We start from the raw sequence: 18,696 nt of genomic DNA, 5'->3' as shown, positions 1-18,696 counted from the left end.
TTTGGCTCTATACATGCAGCTGTACCTTTAAAGTGAGCTACGAATCTTTCAGGTGTGACTCCGACAGTGGAGTAAGTGGTTTTGAGGAGTGTGCTATTGGAGTACAATGGAAGATGTGCCTATACGATAGGTGAACATATACATAACTTTGCGATACAGTCATTTGTCAAAGTTCTTGGCAAAACTTACAATGAAAAATTGATTCAAATGGATCCTTCTGTCTATAGCCACTCATAGTCCCTGGTGACGAGAGACCACTCCCACTATTGCTGATGTCACACGCCAAGTAATCATCACAGGTGCTTGCAAGCAGAAGACAAGTGGAAACAACAAAAACCGGAGGACTTAAGCTAAGTATATGCTGTGTTTTCCAACTGAATTATTACACTTGCTAGAGACTCTTTATCCAGCAGTACTACTTGCGGCACATTTATTTGCCTTAAGAGAAGATTCCCTGGTATATATAAAGAGGAAAAACAAGCGCTTTTTGATACATAATATAGTTCACCTCTGTTTGGACTGCAGCCATATGTTTAACATGTATTTTGCCTACTTACTATAAATGTCCTATAAACATTAGATTCTATGTAACATTCGTTATAAACATGAGTTTTCTGGTTAACCCCTTATTGTTTATGATGTCTTTTTGTAATTTATAGCATAGGGAAAGTATTAGGTCTAAGTGCACTTAAAATGTTTTAGATTTTGCTGTCTTTAGTGGTAACTGATATTGACAGATAAGATATCGCTATATACCTAAGTGTATTTTTGGGAAATTATTATAAATAAATTTTTGAAAGTCTTCTATGTGTGCCGTTTATTCCCTTGCTGTTCTAGGGTAATCTTATATACCCTGGTATTTTTTTCTATCTTTCTTTTATATTTTATATACTTTTGAGACCTTCCACGTCAGATACCTTGAAAAAGCAATATCACTATTATCCATTTTCAATGTGTTTAAATGTGTCTTTAATGGAAATGCTTTAATATATCTATGTTCTTCATATAGAAATAATGTCTTTTTATTCTAAAAAAATAATATATATATATATATATATATATATATCTGTAACTGTATGTATTCATATAGATATATAGGTATAGCTATATAATTTACAAAAAAATAATCATATGCTGTATATAAAAAAATATGTATTTTAACATAAAAAAAAAAATTTCTTCTTCAGGTTTAGTGCATTTTGGTCTAACATGGGTTAGCATGCAATAACATTTTTTTTTTCATTGCACCCCATAGAAGTCCTGAAGTTATCACGCATCGGTCTATCACTCGCACACTTACTGTTTACTTTATGCACGCTATCCCGGCTGCAATACATTTTTACTGCAAACGCGCAGTTAGCGAGCGAGAGAAAAAGTTATTTAGTGTGCCATTTGTAATCTGGCCCATAAAAGTTCCACTTCTGGTAAAGCTAAAGAACAGATATTTGCAATGCAAATAATAGATATGCAGGCAGAATTAGAAGGGAAGCTGATTTCTGTTACTATTTCCTAAACAGTCAGCAAGTTATACGTGACATTGAACTGTAATTGGAATTGAAACTGTTCTAATCAATTTATAAATGGATTAGAATGCTCTTAAGTGGTTATGTATAAGCTTTTGTTATGTTTTAATATTTGCATATAATGTGTACTTCATATACTGGGGCCTTTGTGTTCATTAACCCCTTAAGGACCAAGGCCATTTTTCAATTTCTTTCCCTTAAGGACCAGGGCTATTTTTACATTTCTGCTGTGTTTGTGTTTAGCTGTAATCTTCCTCTTACTCATTTACTGTACCCACACATATTATATACCGTTTTGCTCGCCACTAAATGGACTTTCGAAAGATACCATTATTTTCATCATATCGTATAATTTACTATTAAAAATATTATAAAATATGAGGAAAAAATGGAAAAAAACACACTTTTTCTAACTTTGACCCCCAAAATCTGTTACATCTACAACCACCAAAAAACAACCATGCTAAATAGTTTCTAAATTTTGTCCTAAGTTTAGAAATACCCAATGTTAACATGTTCTTTGCTTTTTTTGTAAGTTATAGGGCAATAAATACAAGTAGCACTTTGCTATTTCAAAACCACTTTTTTTTTAAAAAAAAATAAGCGCTAGTTACATTGGATCCCTGATATCTGTCAGGAATACCTGAATATCCCTTGACATGTATATATATTTTTTTAGAAGACATTCCAAAGTATTGATCTAGGCCCATTTTGGTATATTTCATGCCACCATTTCACAGCCAAATACGATAAAAAAAAAACAAATTGTTCACTTTTTCACAATTTTTTTCACAAACTTTAGGTTTCTCACAGAAATTATTTACAAACAACTTGTGCAATTATGGCATAAATGGTTGTAAATGCTTCTCTGGGATCCCCTTTGTTCAAAAATAGCAGAGATATATAGCTTTGGCGTTGCTTTTTGGTAATTAGAAGGCTGCTAAATGCCACTGCGCACCACACGTGTTTTATTCCCAGCAGTGAAGGGGTTAATTAGGGAGCATGTAGGGAGCTTGTAGAGTTAATTTTAGCTTTAGTGTAGTGTAGTAGACAACCCAAAGTATTGATCTAGGCCAATTTTGGTATATTTAATGCCACCATTTCACAGCCAAATGCGATCAAATAAAAAAAAACGTAATTTTTTTTCGCAATTTTAGGTTTCTCACTGAAATTATTTACAAACAGCTTGTGCAATTATGGCACAAATGGTTGTAAATGCTTATCTGGGATCCACTTTGTTCAGAAATAGCAGACATATATGGCTTTGGTGATGCTTTTTGGTAATTAGAAGGCTGCTAAATGCCGCTGCACATCACACGTGTATTATGTCTAGCAGTGAAGGGGTTAATTAGGGATCTTGTAGGGAGCTTGCAGGGTTAATTTTAGCTTTAGTGTAGAGATCAGCCTCCCACCTAACACATCAGACCCCCTGATCCCTCCCAAACAGTTCTCTTCCCTCCCCCACCCCACAATTGTCCCCGCCATCTTAAGTACTGGCAGAAAGTCTGCCAGTACTAAAATAAAAGGTATCTCATTTTTTTTACATTTTTTAGCATATTTACATATGCTGCAGTGTAGGATCCCCCTTAGCCCCAAACCTCCCTGATCCCCCCCCTCCCAAACAGCTCACTAACCCTCCCCCTCTACATTATTGGGAGCCATCTTGGGTACTGGCAGCTGTCAGTACCCAGTTTACAAAAAATATTTTTTTTTTTATTTTTTTCCCCACTTTTCTGTAGCGTAGCTTCCCCCCCCAAGACTAAACCCCCACCCCCCTCCCAGATCACTTAGATTATATCGGTTAAAGATTTTATTCCCCAAACAATTTTATTCCCCAAACAAACTCTGTTCCATAGTGTAATGGTTCCCACCCGCTCCCTCCCCGTGCACGCGCCCGCCCACCTCCCCCGTGCATGCGCGTGCATCCGTGCTCACCCCCCAGCGATCCCGCCCACAATTCTGACCACCTCTGCACTCAGCAATACATTGATGGCCGCCCACCCGCCTCCCACGTCGGCTCCCACCCACCAACGATTGCGGCCATCGATGTCTGGTGCAGAAAGGGCCACAGAGTGGCTCTCTCTGCATTGGATGGGGAAAAATGTTATTGCAGTGATGCCTCGATATCGAGGCATCACTGCAATAACTGGAAAGCGGCTGGAAGCGATCAGGATCGCTTCCAGCCGCTTTCAACCCCAACGTCGTACAGGGTACGTCGCTGGTCTTTAAAGACCAGTTTGTGCAAGACGTACCCTGTACGACGCGTGTCGTTAAGGGGTTAAATAGTGGTCTTATAATTTATTTTTACAAAAAGCCTTTTCTTAAATGATAGATATGTTTCACTTGCACAAAGCAAAATTGTGTTTTTAATTGTATCAGTGTAGATTTGCCACTATTCTTGTAAAACATCAGTTATGCTAAATAAAAGAAATGAGTCTAAATAATGCAAGGTAAAGCAAATAGATCTGATTTTTAACAATCATTAATACTCACACAGGCACTAAGAAGATGCTTCACTATAACAACGTTTTTTTTAGTATATTTATTCTTTATCATCTACATTGACCTGAACCTACGGTACAGTAATGTCTAGGAGCCTCAGAAAGCTCTCTTTGTTTGTGAAATTACTATGAAGCCCCTGTCCTATTTCTCTCAAGGCTATTTTTACCTTGAGGGCAGTGTAAATTGCAAAGTTGTGTGCCCTGCTTTTAAGTATGTGATGAAGATGCATAAATATAAAGAGCTCACAAAAATTGTTATTTAAAAATCATATAAAACAAATACAGTAACTATTAAAATAAAAATATGCAATAAAAATGTTTTGTGTAATCACAATAAAATTGTATTTAAATTTTTTTTTTACTTTTTTGGAAAAAATTAAATTTGTATCAAAATTATGCAAGAAAAAATATTTAAGGCACATAGCAGAAATAGTATTAAAACTATATTGCTCATACAAAAAATGTTGTGAAATTTGTATTTATAATATGATATTCAAAATATTATTTTCCTTATTGTCAAATAAGTTTCCTCATCTTTGCTAGTGGGATGAACAGGAGCGTTCCACGGCAATAGCTGAAATTGCTCTGCCAAGTCTGACGCATTCTCTAAACATTTGACCCTGCAGTTCTCGCTGTTTTCTCTCACAAACTGAAAGTTGACAACATTGTGTCAAAATACACAAAACAATTATTACCCTAATAAAAAGACACATGTATATGAAATAAAAACAAGATACTATGTCTTGAAACAAAGTAATATTATTTGTGCTGGCTGCATTATTTAATTTTAAAGTGCTCTTTCTGCTCCCTGCTGACTTCACGCTCCCGATAGAACTTTCCTTTCCAGGGAACTCCGTCAAAGGGATACGAAACCTAAAACTTTTATTTTGTGATTGAGACAGAGCATACCATTTTAAAAATGTTTCCAGTGTACTTCTATTATCAAATTTGCTTCGTTCCCATTATATTCTTTATTGAAGAGATACCTAGGTAGGCATCTGCAGCACTATATAGTAGCAAATAGTGCTGCCATCTAGCGCTCTTGCAAATGGATAACATTCTTGCAAAACTGCTGCCATATAGTGCTCCAGACATGGGCCGGCTCCTAAGTTGATGTCCCTGCTTTTCAAAAAAAGATACCAAAAGAACGAATACAAATTGATAATAGGAGTAAATTAGAACGTTTTTTAAAATCGAATATTTTATCTGAATCATAAAAGAAAATGTTTGGGTTTCGTATCCCTTTCATTTTCATAGGAGGGATCTTGCAAATTACAGGAACAGGCAATAAAAACTGAAAAAGCGCTTGATACTAAGCACTATATAAACCAGGGGTGTCCAAACTTTGCTCTCCAGAGGTTTTGGAACTACATTTCCCATGCTGCTCAGCTAGATAAAATGCTGGCTGAGCATCATCGGAAATGTAGTTCCAAAACCTCTGGAGAGCAAAGTTTGGACACCCCTGATATAAACATTAAGAATAATATATCCCTAAAAAAATCAAAAGATACAAGTAAAGCAAATACTTTATGTGCTTAAAATAAGAAAAAAAATGATATTTAGCTAAGGTATAATGCAAACTATAGAAAGTATAAAAAAGATGTGTACACCTTTAATACAAACACACATTAAATCAATAGGACAACTCATAAAACACATTTGACATAAAATATTTCTTTAATAGTAATAAGAAGGGCACAGCATAGGTACTGCAGCAGCAAGTGTGCACATTCCCAGGTTCTGCCAAACCTCAAAGCCAAAGAAAATCCAAAAAGAGGAACAGCACCACAATGATAATGCTATAAAATATCCTTTATTGGGACATCAGAAAACACAACACAACGTTTCGGTCCTAATAGACCTTAATCATGTCACATGATTAAGGTCTATTAGGACAGAAACGTCGTGTTGTGTTTTCTGATGTCCCAATAAAGGAAATTTTATAGCATAAAATATTTCTTTGACATACCTAAGTCCAATATATGAAAAAGACTTTTCAAAGGCCACAAAACATATATATGGGTATGTCACCAGGTGATCCATAGTATGATAATGACAAGCGTACTCCAAAAGTAAATCAAAAGACTCCTCTGAATGCACTATACTTTGTTGCAATAGTATATCCAAACTTACTATTAGGTAAGCAGACATCAGCTTCACAAAGACAAGAGTATCTCTTGCCTGATACCGAAGATGTCCTGTAGAGTATAAGTCGCCAAGCTTTGTACTATGCGGTAAAACGTCAGATCAGATCAGCTATGTAAAATCCTTAAAACTACGGAAGCCTCATAGGACCAAAAAGTAGCAACGCATTTTGGATTTCTCCTTTCTCAAGCTTCTACAAACACTGCAGGTGCAGCCTTTTAGATAGCGGCACTTTTAAAGTGACATATTATCCTGAAATACATGAATAAAACCGGTCTTTTACAGCAATCTGACAGTGTACAACTTAATATCTCAAGATCTTTTTATCTTTTTATAAAACAATATACTTCCAAATATCGTGTTTTCTAAATTTGATAGACCAACTATAGTATTTCAATTGTATGTTACTTTTTACATATAAAGCCATATGTTCCAATATAAGAGACATAGATATAGTTCATATATTAAAATTAACATTAAATAAAAATATATTATAAATATAAAAATAATAATTATTATATAAGCGCATTAATTCCTTAATTCCCCAAATCGAAATCCATTTTCAGCCCTATAGGAGATAATGTGTCTAATTCAAAAATCAATTTGCCTTCTAGTCTTAGTAAAGCACCATGAGGATCTCCACCTCTTCAATTTGTACTCAATTTTCCTATGATAGTGTATTTAAAATATTTAAAATCACCACCATTGCACTTTTTAAAATGTTTAGGCGCTGGTAAATCCCTAATTCTCTCTTCATTCATATTTTCAATAGATGAGAAATGCTCACGGATACGATTTTTTACTGGCCACCCCAATTCACCTATATATTCAACCCCACTCTAACATATAGATCACATTTTTGTCAGTGGATCTCAAGGTCCCTTTAATTTTATATGCGCTACCTGTTGATTCAGATTTAAATGTTTTTCTTTTCTCTGCATGTCGACAAGATTTACATATAAAACAGTGGGGGAATCAATTCATTCCCCCATAGCTCTTTCTCTTTATTTATATGATTCTTCTTTTTTAGATCTGTAGGTGCTAAAATATTTTTGAGGTTTCTTGATTTTTTGTAAACTATTTGTGGGTAACTTGGTAAAACTGGTCCTAAAATATCATCCTTCTTCAGGACTGGCAAACATTATTTTTTTTATTATTTTATCAACTAAATTTGTATTACTATGATATTGTTTAATTTAAGTTACAAATAATCTTTCTTGTTTATTGTCCTCTGTTTTCTTTTTTTTTGTCTTTTTTTAGTGGCACACAATAATTCTTCTCTAGGAATTCTGTTTTTCTTTTTCTAAAGCTTTTTCAAACCTTTATTATGTTTAATACAGGTATAAAGTGATGATATATCTCAAGTAGCCAAGGAAGAAAGGTTCCAAACATATTTCAGTAGATATTGATCTATGCATTCTGATAAATTTGCTGTTATAGACCCAATGCCAGAAATGATGGGATGATCTAAGGGGAGAGTAACAGATTTTGGAATTTTTGGTAGACAATAAAATAATGGGATTTTGGGATATTTGACTAATAAGTACATATATTCCTTTTCATTAAAAATACTTATTTCCTTTGTTTTTTCTAAAAGCATCTTCAATTCTGTTTTAAACAATATGGTTGGATATCTATCTAATACCCTATAAGTGATTTTATCATCTAGCAAGTCATATGCCATTTTTAAATATTAGTATTTGTTCAAGATTACTATGCCCCTAACACTTATCAGCAGGTTTTATGATGACTTCTTTATTATTTTCCAATTCTCATATCATTTAGTTGTTGTTTCCTTATGTTCAATTTCATGTTTTAAATTTTTTCTTTATTTATATTCCGAATATCATCTAACACCATTTTTTCAAAGTTTTCCATAGACATCTCTCTTAAATTTGTATGTATATATGAATCATTGTCTTTCCCATTATTATTATTTTTTTTTTTTTATACAGAGTTTTTAAAAAACATTTTTTTTACAGTTATATTTTTACAAATGTATGCACATCTATGAAAGAATTAAATTTATTTAGTTTTTGAGTATGGGCAAAAGATCAGCCCTTATTCAATATTTCAACCTGCTTTTCTTATAAATTTATTTTACTTAGATTATAAATCCCTTTTTGATCTATCTTTGTCTTATGTTTTTGGCTTTTCTGTATTCCTCTACCCCTTTTTCTTGCTTTCTGAAGCTCTTCTTTTTCTTTGTATTCTTAGGGGTTGTTGTATAGTTTTTGAAGTTGTTTGTTTTTTTAGGGTATTTTTGAAAGTTCTTGTGGTGGCCTTTTTGTCCCTTGTCTAAAAAAGACACCTGTTCTGTTTCACCTGAAATATCTGAGGTTGAACGCATGTTTGTTGATGTTTCTTATTTGTTTCTAGTTTTATCATATAGGGTGGCAAATCTATTTCTAGTAGATATTGGAGTCCTAAAGGTTTGTGTATCATAATTGTGATTCCTTCTTTTTCTTAATTCCCCCCACGTATATGGATCTTTATTTATTTGTTGTACATTTTTATTCCTATAATTATAGTTATTTTTATTTCCATTTATATTCCTATTCCTATTGTAATTCAAATGATCATAGTCTCTTTTATTAGATCTATTTGTATAATATTGGCTAGATTTGTATCTAGAAGTATTATAGTTACTTGCTGTCTGACTTTCTATTGTAGCTTTGTATTTATCTGCCCTCTATGTGTAATATATTTCTCTTTATTTATACATATTTGGGACATATTTAATTTCTTTATCTTCACATTCATAATTTCATCTTTTGTTGTTTTGAGCTCTTCTTTCATTATTCTTCTTGTGACTTATATTTTACATTTTCTTTGAATTCTCTTAATTTTAATTCCAAAGTTTTGATTTCTTTCTTTAGTTTGTCTAACAATTTCATTTCTATGTTCAACTATCAATTTAATCAGTTTGATTGAGGCTTCTTCCAAAATTTCTCTCCATTTCTCTTTAAACTAAACATCCTCAATTTTAAAAGAACATTCCTTTTCTATACGTAACCCTCTAAGTACTATTTTTTCTTCAACATCAATTTTAAAAAAGGGCATTATATTTTATGTTTCATTTCCATTAGCAGCTATGTTTCAAGTTCTGATAAAAATTAGACAATGGCCTCTATTTATCAAGGTCTTGCAGACCTGATCCGACAGTGTGGATCAGGTCCGCCTAACCTCGCTGAATACGGCGAGCAATACGCTCACTATATTCAGCATTGCACCAGCAGCTTACAAGAGCTGCTTGTGTAACGCCGCTTCCGGCAGACTCGCGGCCAATGGGCCGCCAGCAGGGGGGTGTCAATCAACTCGATTGGGTTGATTTCCGGCGATGTCACAAGAACTGCTGGTGCAATGATAAATGTCGACATCGTATGCTGTCGGCATTTATCCATGTGAGGCAGACATGGTTTACTATAGCGGATCATGTCCGTCAGCACAATGATAAATGGACCCCTTGTAGTTAACATTAAGGGCCAGATTACAAGTGGAGCGCTAAATATCTCTTTCATGAAAGCGATATTTGCTCTCCACTGTGTAATACCAGCGCACGCTAATATGCGCTGGTATTACAAGTTGTCAGTTGAGACGGCATCAGAACCTAAGTACAGCGAAGGGGGTAAATAGCGCAGCAATGGTAGTAAATATAAATATATACATATATATGATTATATACATATATATTTATTTTTTAATATGTGTATATATACACATATAAACACATAAATATATATGTATATAAGCAGTTACATATATATTTACTGGGAACACACAGTTCCCATAGACTGCAAGGTAAAGGAACTTTTCAGTGCCGTTTTTTTTTTCTAATATCCCACTCCCACCAACTTTACCCTAGTGCAGTTATTTTATTAAAAAATAAAAATGCTGCTATATTTATTTTTAATAAAATACACTACACTGTATTTTGGGGGCATTTGGGGCACATTTATAAAATTAACTAAAGATCTGATTTCTGGATAATTTTATAAGTGCTAAATGCTACAGCAAGCTTGGAGTATATTTATTTAAAACAGAATGAGCACCAACAAAAGTTAACCACCCTCAGTTCTGTAAATGTATACTTAGATTTGCTGGATAGGAATCTTCTTTTATTTTATAAATTGTATTTGTTTATTAACTAAATAGGTTTGGTTAATTAACTAACGGCTAGATTACGAGTTTTGCGGTATGAGTGAAAAAGCAGCGTTATGGCTCTTTTTCACTACCGCTGCTATTACGAGTCTTGCAGGTTTAGCTTTAGCTGCACCGCACACTTTTTTGGCCGTAACGCAAGGTAACTACTGCAGCTTTCCAAAAGTCCTTTTTCAATGCGACTTCCATAGCACCGGTATTACGAGTTTGCCTGGGAGGCCAAAAAGTGAGCGGTACAGCCTATACCATCAAGATCCATACCGTAAACTGAAAGTCAGTAGTTATGGGTTTTACGCTACAACGCTGTAACATAAAACTCATAACTAAAGTGCTAAAAAGTACACTAACACCCATAAACTACCTATTAACCCCTAAAGTGAGGCCCTCCCGCATCGCAAACACTAAAATAAAATTATTAACCCCTAATCCGCCGCTCTCGACATCGCTGCCACTAGAATAAAGATATTAACCCCTAAACCACCGCACTCCCGCATCGCAAAGACTAGTTAAATATTATTAAACCCTAATCTGCTGACCCTAACATCGCCGCAAACTACATTACTGTTATTAACTCCTAATCAGCTGCTCCCAAAATTGCCGCCACTATACTAAAGTTATTAACCCCTAAACCTAACCCTAAGTCTAACCCTAACACCCCTAACTTTAATATAATTAAAATAAATCTAAATAACAATTACTATAATTAACTAAATAATTCCTATTTAAAACTAAATACTTACCTGTAAAATAAACCCTAAGCTAGCTACAATATAACTAATAGTTACGTTGTATATATCTTAGGTTTTATTTTTATTTCACAGCTAAGTTTGTATTTATTTTAACTAGGTAGACTAGTTACTAAATAGGTATTAACTATTTGCTAGCTACCTAGCTAAAATAAATACAAATTTACCTGTAAAATAAGTTACACTAACACCTAACCTTACACTACAATTAAATAAATTACAGTAATTAAATACAATTAAATAAATTACAAAAAAAAGACTTCGACCAGCTTGGATGACGACTTCTGCCAGCTTCGATGAGGACTTCTGCCGCTTCGTTGAGGATGGATGTCGGGTCTTCAAAAACTGTAAAAACCGGTAAAAGTTGATTTCTTTGGGGCAATGCCCCGCAAAAAGCCCTTTTAAGGGCTATTGGCAGTTTAGTTTAGGCTATGTTTTTTTTCTATTTTGGGGGGGATTTTTTTATTTTGATAAGGCTTTTAGATTAGGAGTAATTAGTTTACATATTTGATAATTTGTTTTTTATTTTGTGTAATTTAGTGTTTGTTTGTTTTTGTAATTTAGTTAATTGTTTTTAATTAATTAATTTGTAATTTATTTAATTGTAGTGTAAGGTTAGGTGTTAGTGTAACTCAGGTTAGGTTTTATTTTACAGGTAAATTTGTATTTATTTTAACTAGGTAGCTAGTAAATAGTTAATAACTATTTACTAACTAGTCTACCTAGTTAAAATAAATACAAACTTAGCTGTGAAATAAAAATAAAACCTAAGATAGCTGCAATGTAACTATTAGTTATATTGTAGCTAGCTTAGGGTTTATTTTATAGGTAAGTATTTAGTTTTAAATAGGAATTATTTAGTTAATGATAGTAACTTTATTTAGATTTATTTTAATTATATTAAAGTTAGGGGTGGTAGGTTTAGGGTTAGACTTAGGGTTAGGTTTAGGGGTTTATAACTTTAGTATAGTGGCGGCGATGTTGGGGACGGCAGATTAGGGGTTATTAAATTTATGTAGGTGGCGGTGACATTGGGAGCAGCAGATTAGGGGTTAATAAATATAATGTAGGTGTTGGTGATGTTAAGGGCGGCAGATTAGGGGTTAATAAGTGTAGGTAGGTGTTGGCGATGTTGGTGGCGGCAGATTAGGGGTTAGTAAGTGTAGGTAGGTGGCGGCAGCGATGGCGGATGGCAGATTAGGGGTTAATAAGTGTAATGTAGGTGTCGGCGATGTTGGGGGCGGCAGATTAGGGGTGTTTAGACTCTGGGTTTATGTTAGGATGTTAGGTGTAAACATAATTTTTTTTCCCCCATAGGAATCAATAGGGCTGCATTACGCAACTTTACGCTCCTTTATTGCAGGTGTTAGTCTTTTTTTTAGCCGGCTCTCCCCATTGATGTCTATGGGGAAATTGTGCATGAGCAAGTAAAACCAGCTCAAAGCAGCGCTGGCATTGGAGTGCGGTATGGAGCTCAATTTTGCTCAACGCTCACTTATTGGCTGCTAACGCCGGGTTTATGAAAACCTGTAATAGCAGCGCTATAGGAAGGTGAGCGGTGACAATAACTTGCAAGTTAGTACCGAGACGCTCTTACCGCAAATCTTGTAATCTAACCGTAAACATTCTAATTTAATGCAAAATTTGTTCATTGGTTCATTTAGTTCTCCATTTAAGAGAAAGGGGAAACAAAATTAAAGTATGAACACAGTGCTTATTAGTTCTTTAATTTGTGCAATTAATGAACAAAGGGCTTGCTTCCATTGAATTGTTAAAAACGGAGCCGTAAGCAGTTTCCATTTAAATATTTTGTGCATTGGGTGCAGTCGCTATTTTCGTGTATGTGTAAGTTAACGTTATATTAACACTTCCATCCGACATCGGATTTCTTGAAAATCAATTAGTTGCTATGGTAACCTGACCTTAAACCATAAAATGTATGTTTAATGTCTGTGCTCCTTACCTGTGATCACCTCTAAAGAGAAACAAAAAACAGATACACTTATAATACATATTTTTAAACTATAAGCAAATACTATTTTTTATTAGAATTACATTTTCCACTTTATTAATACAGTATATGTTATATGTATTGCTGCCCTAGGCATAGGTCTAGTTTGAATTTTGTAGGATACGTGCTTGCATATATTTTTATATGTAAATACATACTGATATTTCCATAAGAACATAAGTGCAACTATTTCTATACATGCGACAACAATAAATATTACACATTAAAATTTATTTCTACATTGAAACACTTGCATTATTTTAACATTTCAATGGGAAATAGTTCTCAAAAAGCTAAATTTTACTCTTTTACACCTAATTGAGCTGGGTGTAATTTTTCTCAATATATCGACAGCCTCCGGCAGTGTATTAACAGTTTGCGCTGTATAAGTTATTGCTTAACGGCTTCTAATATTTTCTAAGGGATGCAAAAATATTTTCGACCGCCGGACCCTGGCTGCCGATATTGAGGTCTAACGAGCCATCAGAAGCAGTCAATAAACTAAATTGCTTCTGACAGTATATTTATCGGTTTGCAGCCTCATGCAACCTAATTGAGGCTCAATGGAAATGAGCCCAAAGTTTGTTAACTCAATGAATGAATTTCAGCCAAAATGAGACCAAATTTATTTTGTGCAAATGAATAAGGATTTGCATGTCTCATTTTTAATACTTACAGGGCTAGGTTACAATTGAGGCGCAATGGATTTTGTGCTAACGCAATCACGATTTCGCGATCCATGTTGTTGGCTTATTTGAATTTGAAGAACCAAATCAGCCAATAGGAATGCAAGGGTACCCCTATATAAAAGGAGTACCTTGCATTCAATCTTCAGAGTGCTGCTGGAGACCCCATGAAGAGGACCCCCGTGTCGATGGTTTGAAGAGGAGGACCGGCGTCGCCGCCGCCATTGCCACTGACCTCTATGCCGACTCCGGGATTAAGATAGAAGATGGACCGCCGATGCCAGCATGAAGATGGATGAAGATGGAGCACCGCCGGAATGAAGATGGGAGCGCTGCCCATCATCATCGGTTAGTACCAATTTTGGGGTTAGACTTATTTTTAATTTTTTTATATTATGGATTTTTAATTTTATTTGGGCAGCAAAAGATCTGAATGCCCTTTTAAGGGCAATACCCATCCAAATGCCCTTTTTGGAACAATGGGTAGTTTAGTTTTTTTTTTAGTAAGGTTTTTTTATTCTTATTTTGGTGGGGTTTAATATTAGAGCTTTATTGTATTTTTTAATGCAAAAGAGCTGTTTGCTTTAGGGAAATGCCCTACAAAAAGCCCTTTTAAGGGCTATTTGTTTTATTTTTAGAATAGGGTTTTTTATTTTGGGGTGGCTTTTAATTTTTTTTAAGGGGTATTAGAATAGGAATATTTTTTTGGGTAATTTTGTTTTATTTTTTTGGAAGTGTAGGTTTTGTTATTTTTGTAATGGTAGTTTTTTTATGTAAATGTTAGATTTTTTATTTTTGGTAATGTTAGTTTTTTTTTTTTAATTAATGTTAGGTTTTTTTCTTTTAGGATACGCTTAGGTTTTAATTTATTTTTACAGGTAAATTTTCATTTATTTTAAGTTAGTTAGTACAGTTTTTATTTAATTTATGGGTATTTTAATTGGGGTTATGTTAGGTGGTTTTAGGTCAAAGGGTTTAGTTGTTAGTTTATACTTTGCGTTGTGGGGTTAACAACTGTATTTAGTGTTTGCTTTGTTGGGGGGTGGTGGGTTAGTGTTAACAGTTTTATTTAGTGTTTGAGATGTAAAGGGATGGTGGATTAGGGGTTATGAGGCTAGGGGCTAACGGTAAATAATTTTTTTCTCGTTTTCTCGAGTAGGGTGTTATTTTTTTCCCACTTTTTTTTCTCCACACATGCACACCCATGCAAAAACTCAGCTAGCAATTTTTGCGCTTCTCAGGCTACCGCTAGAACAAAATAAAAATAATGAATTTTTGAACTTGTAATATGAGCGGATCCCGAAAAGCGCAACAAGCATTTCACTAGAGAAAAAAATTAGATTTACCGTGGCACTTCTAATCTCGCCCTAAATGTTTAGGTAAGATTTTAAGCTTCATTCAGGAGAAGATATGTTGTTGCAGGAGATGAAGAATGAAAATGAGCCCAATTCAATTGTGAAGTTTAGTTTATAATACAGTCAACGCATTGCCTTTTTTTTGGATGTTACTTTGAAGTTATTGTAGAAAAAAAAACTGGAAGCATCTCTTTGTGCACCAACTGATAAAAATTATTTATAGTGGTATGATAGTTTCCATTCATGCAACACTATTAAAGTATCCCTATGGGTCACTCTCTTACCGCTAGAATAATATGTTCAAATGAGGATGATTTTGCTGGTGTAGCTGAAACTGGTGTTTCTAATTTTGTCTCAAGAGGGTAAGATGGGTCTTTTCTGAGAAGAGAATTATTGAAGGTCTAGAATATTTCTAGAAACAGTTTATTAATACCAAAGGATTGAATCAGTTCTTATTACAGTTTTTTTTTTAATGTTGGTAAAGTGAAAAAGACTATATGAAAGTACTGGGGCCAGCTCTAAAGAAATATATTCTGTACAGTGCATTTTTTCATTCTTACATTTATACTTGTAATAAAGACCTTAATATTGCAGTTAATATTAAGTCAGAAAATATATCAGAGTACTCGTATGTATTGCTACAATTGGTATATTTCTATTTTTAGATTATAAAACCTATGGTTTTTATTCTGCATAAAACAATACATTATAAAAATAAATGTCTGACTAAAACATATCAAACTATTTATTCTTTCGGAAATTACACATATGAGAAAAGAGTAAGATGATTCAGGCTAGACTTGTAAACAAAATATCACAATCAAGAAAATGAAGTACTTCTTATTCATGTAGTGGAATCTATGTTTAAATATTGATAATACAACTGCAAATCTTTTGCAAAGTATCATCCCCAAACTGATGCGTTTTCCTCATATTCACATGTGCTCCCTCTGAGACTCGTAAAAACAAGTGCATTATGATCCAGTTAAAAATGATAGGCATATATTGGTCAAATATCAGACATATATTTAAAGGAACAGTCTAGTCAAAATTAAGCTCATGATTCAGATAGGGTATGTAATTTTAAACAACATTTTGCAATTTACTTTTATCATCAAATTTGCTTTGTTCACTTGGTATTCTTTGTTGAAAGCTAAACCTAGGTAAGATCCTATGCTAAATTTTAAGCCATTGTACACTAATTTAGAAGGTCAAGCTTCAATTCCAAAATAGAAGAGACATCTATTTCTAACTATAATAACCACTCTAAAATAATGAAACAGAAATCTTATACCTGTCACTATAATGTATGGTTGGTCACAATGTTACCCCATATCCCTTTTTGACAGTGGCATTTAAATCTGCTGTACAATAGTCTTTAACTTACAAGGGACAGTCTAGTCAAAATTCAACTTTAAGGATTCAGTTAGGGAATGCAATTTTAAACAACTTTCCAATTGACTTTTATAATCAAATGTGCTTTGTTCTCTTGATATTCTTTGTTGAAAGCTAAATTTAGTTAGGCTTATATGCAAATTTATAAGTCCTTGAAGGAAGCCTCTTTTTGACATTATTCACAGCTAGACAGCGCTTGTTCAAGTGTCACTAATAAAGTCCCAGTCCCAAAATGAATGGTCCAGAAACTGAAGCGCCAAAAAACGGATAATATTGACAGTATATCATAAAATTAATCAGATCAGCTCCACATTGAAGATTCTCAAAGCACTGTAAAATCAAATACAAAATAAGGCACTCCAATGCACAGTATGTTTGATCCAAGTTAAGATTCCCTTTACCCACACACCGCAAAGACTTGTACTTCCAATTTCCCAAGCACTACAAAGATACTAAATGCGCAGTCTGGGCAGGTTAGGAGCCTCTCAGGTAGCTCCATAGTTTTACAGGACACTGCAAAAGTGAAGCACAAACACCCTCCAATGTATGTATGAGGGCTAATACACTTTAGAAAGCACCTCCTAGTTGCTGTATAAGCAGTCTGGGTAAATTAGGAGCCTTAAAGCTAGCTCACTAACGGCTAGATTTAGAGTTCTGCGGCCAAAGGGGTGCGTTAGCTATGCGTGCTTTTTTCTGGCCGCACCTTTAAAATAACTCTGGTATTGAGAGTCCACAGAATGGCTGCGTTAGGCTCCAAAAAAGGAGCGTACAGCATATTTAAGGCAACTTCAACTCTCGATACCAGAGTGGCTTACGGACGCGGCCAGCCTCAAAAACATGCTCGTGCACGATTCCCCCATAGGAAACAATGGGGCTGTTTGAGCTGAAAAAAAACCTAACACCTGCAAAAAAGCTGCGTTCAGCTCCTAACGCAGCCCCATTGTTTCCTATGGGGAAACACTTCCTACGTCTGCACCTAACACTCTAACATGTACCCCGAGTCTAAACACCCCTAACCTTACACTTATTAACCCCTATTCTGCCGCCCCCGCTATCGCTGACCCCTGCATATTATTATTAACCCCTAATCTGCCACTCCGTAAACCGTCGCTACTTACATTATCCCTATGTACCCCTAATCTGCTGCCCCTAACACCGCCGACCCCTATATTATATTTATTAACCCCTAATCTGCCCCCCACAACGTCGCCTCCACCTGCCTACACTTATTAACCCCTAATCTGCCAAACGGACCGCACCGCTATTATTATAAAGTTATTAACCCCTAATCCGCCTCACTAACCCTATAATAAATAGTATTAACCCCTAATCTGCCCTCCCTAACATCGCCGACACCTAACTTCAATTATTAACCCCTAATCTGCCAACTGGAGCTCACCGCTATTCTAATAAATGTATTAACCCCTAAAGCTAAGTCTAACCCTAACACTAACACCCCCCTAAATTAAATTTAATTTTAATCTAACGAAATTAATTAACTCTTATTAAATAAATTATTCCTATTTAAAGCTAAATACTTACCTGTAAAATAAATCCTAATATAGCTACAATATAAATTATAATTACAGGGAGTGCAGAATTATTAGGCAAATGAGTATTTTGACCACATCATCCTCTTTATGCATGTTGTCTTACTCCAAGCTGTATAGGCTCGAAAGCCTACTACCAATTAAGCATATTAGGTGATGTGCATCTCTGTAATGAGAAGGGGTGTGGTCTAATGACATCAACACCCTATATCAGGTGTGCATAATTATTAGGCAACTTCCTTTCCTTTGGCAAAATGGGTCAAAAGAAGGACTTGACAGGCTCAGAAAAGTCAAAAATAGTGAGATATCTTGCAGAGGGATGCAGCACTCTTAAAATTGCAAAGCTTCTGAAGCGTGATCATCGAACAATCAAGCGTTTCATTCAAAATAGTCAACAGGGTCGCAAGAAGCGTGTGGAAAAACCAAGGCGCAAAATAACTGCCCATGAACTGAGAAAAGTCAAGCGTGCAGCTGCCAAGATGCCAATTGCCACCAGTTTGGCCATATTTCAGAGCTGCAACCTCACTGGAGTGCCCAAAAGCACAAGGTGTACAATACTCAGAGACATGGCCAAGGTAAGAAAGGCTGAAAGACGACCACCACTGAACAAGACACACAAGCTG

This window comes from Bombina bombina, chromosome 4 (assembly GCF_027579735.1).
Source record: "Bombina bombina isolate aBomBom1 chromosome 4, aBomBom1.pri, whole genome shotgun sequence".
NCBI lineage: Eukaryota > Metazoa > Chordata > Amphibia > Anura > Bombinatoridae > Bombina > Bombina bombina.
The sequence above is the reverse complement of the archived record's forward strand: the minus strand, read 5'-3'. Positions refer to the sequence as shown.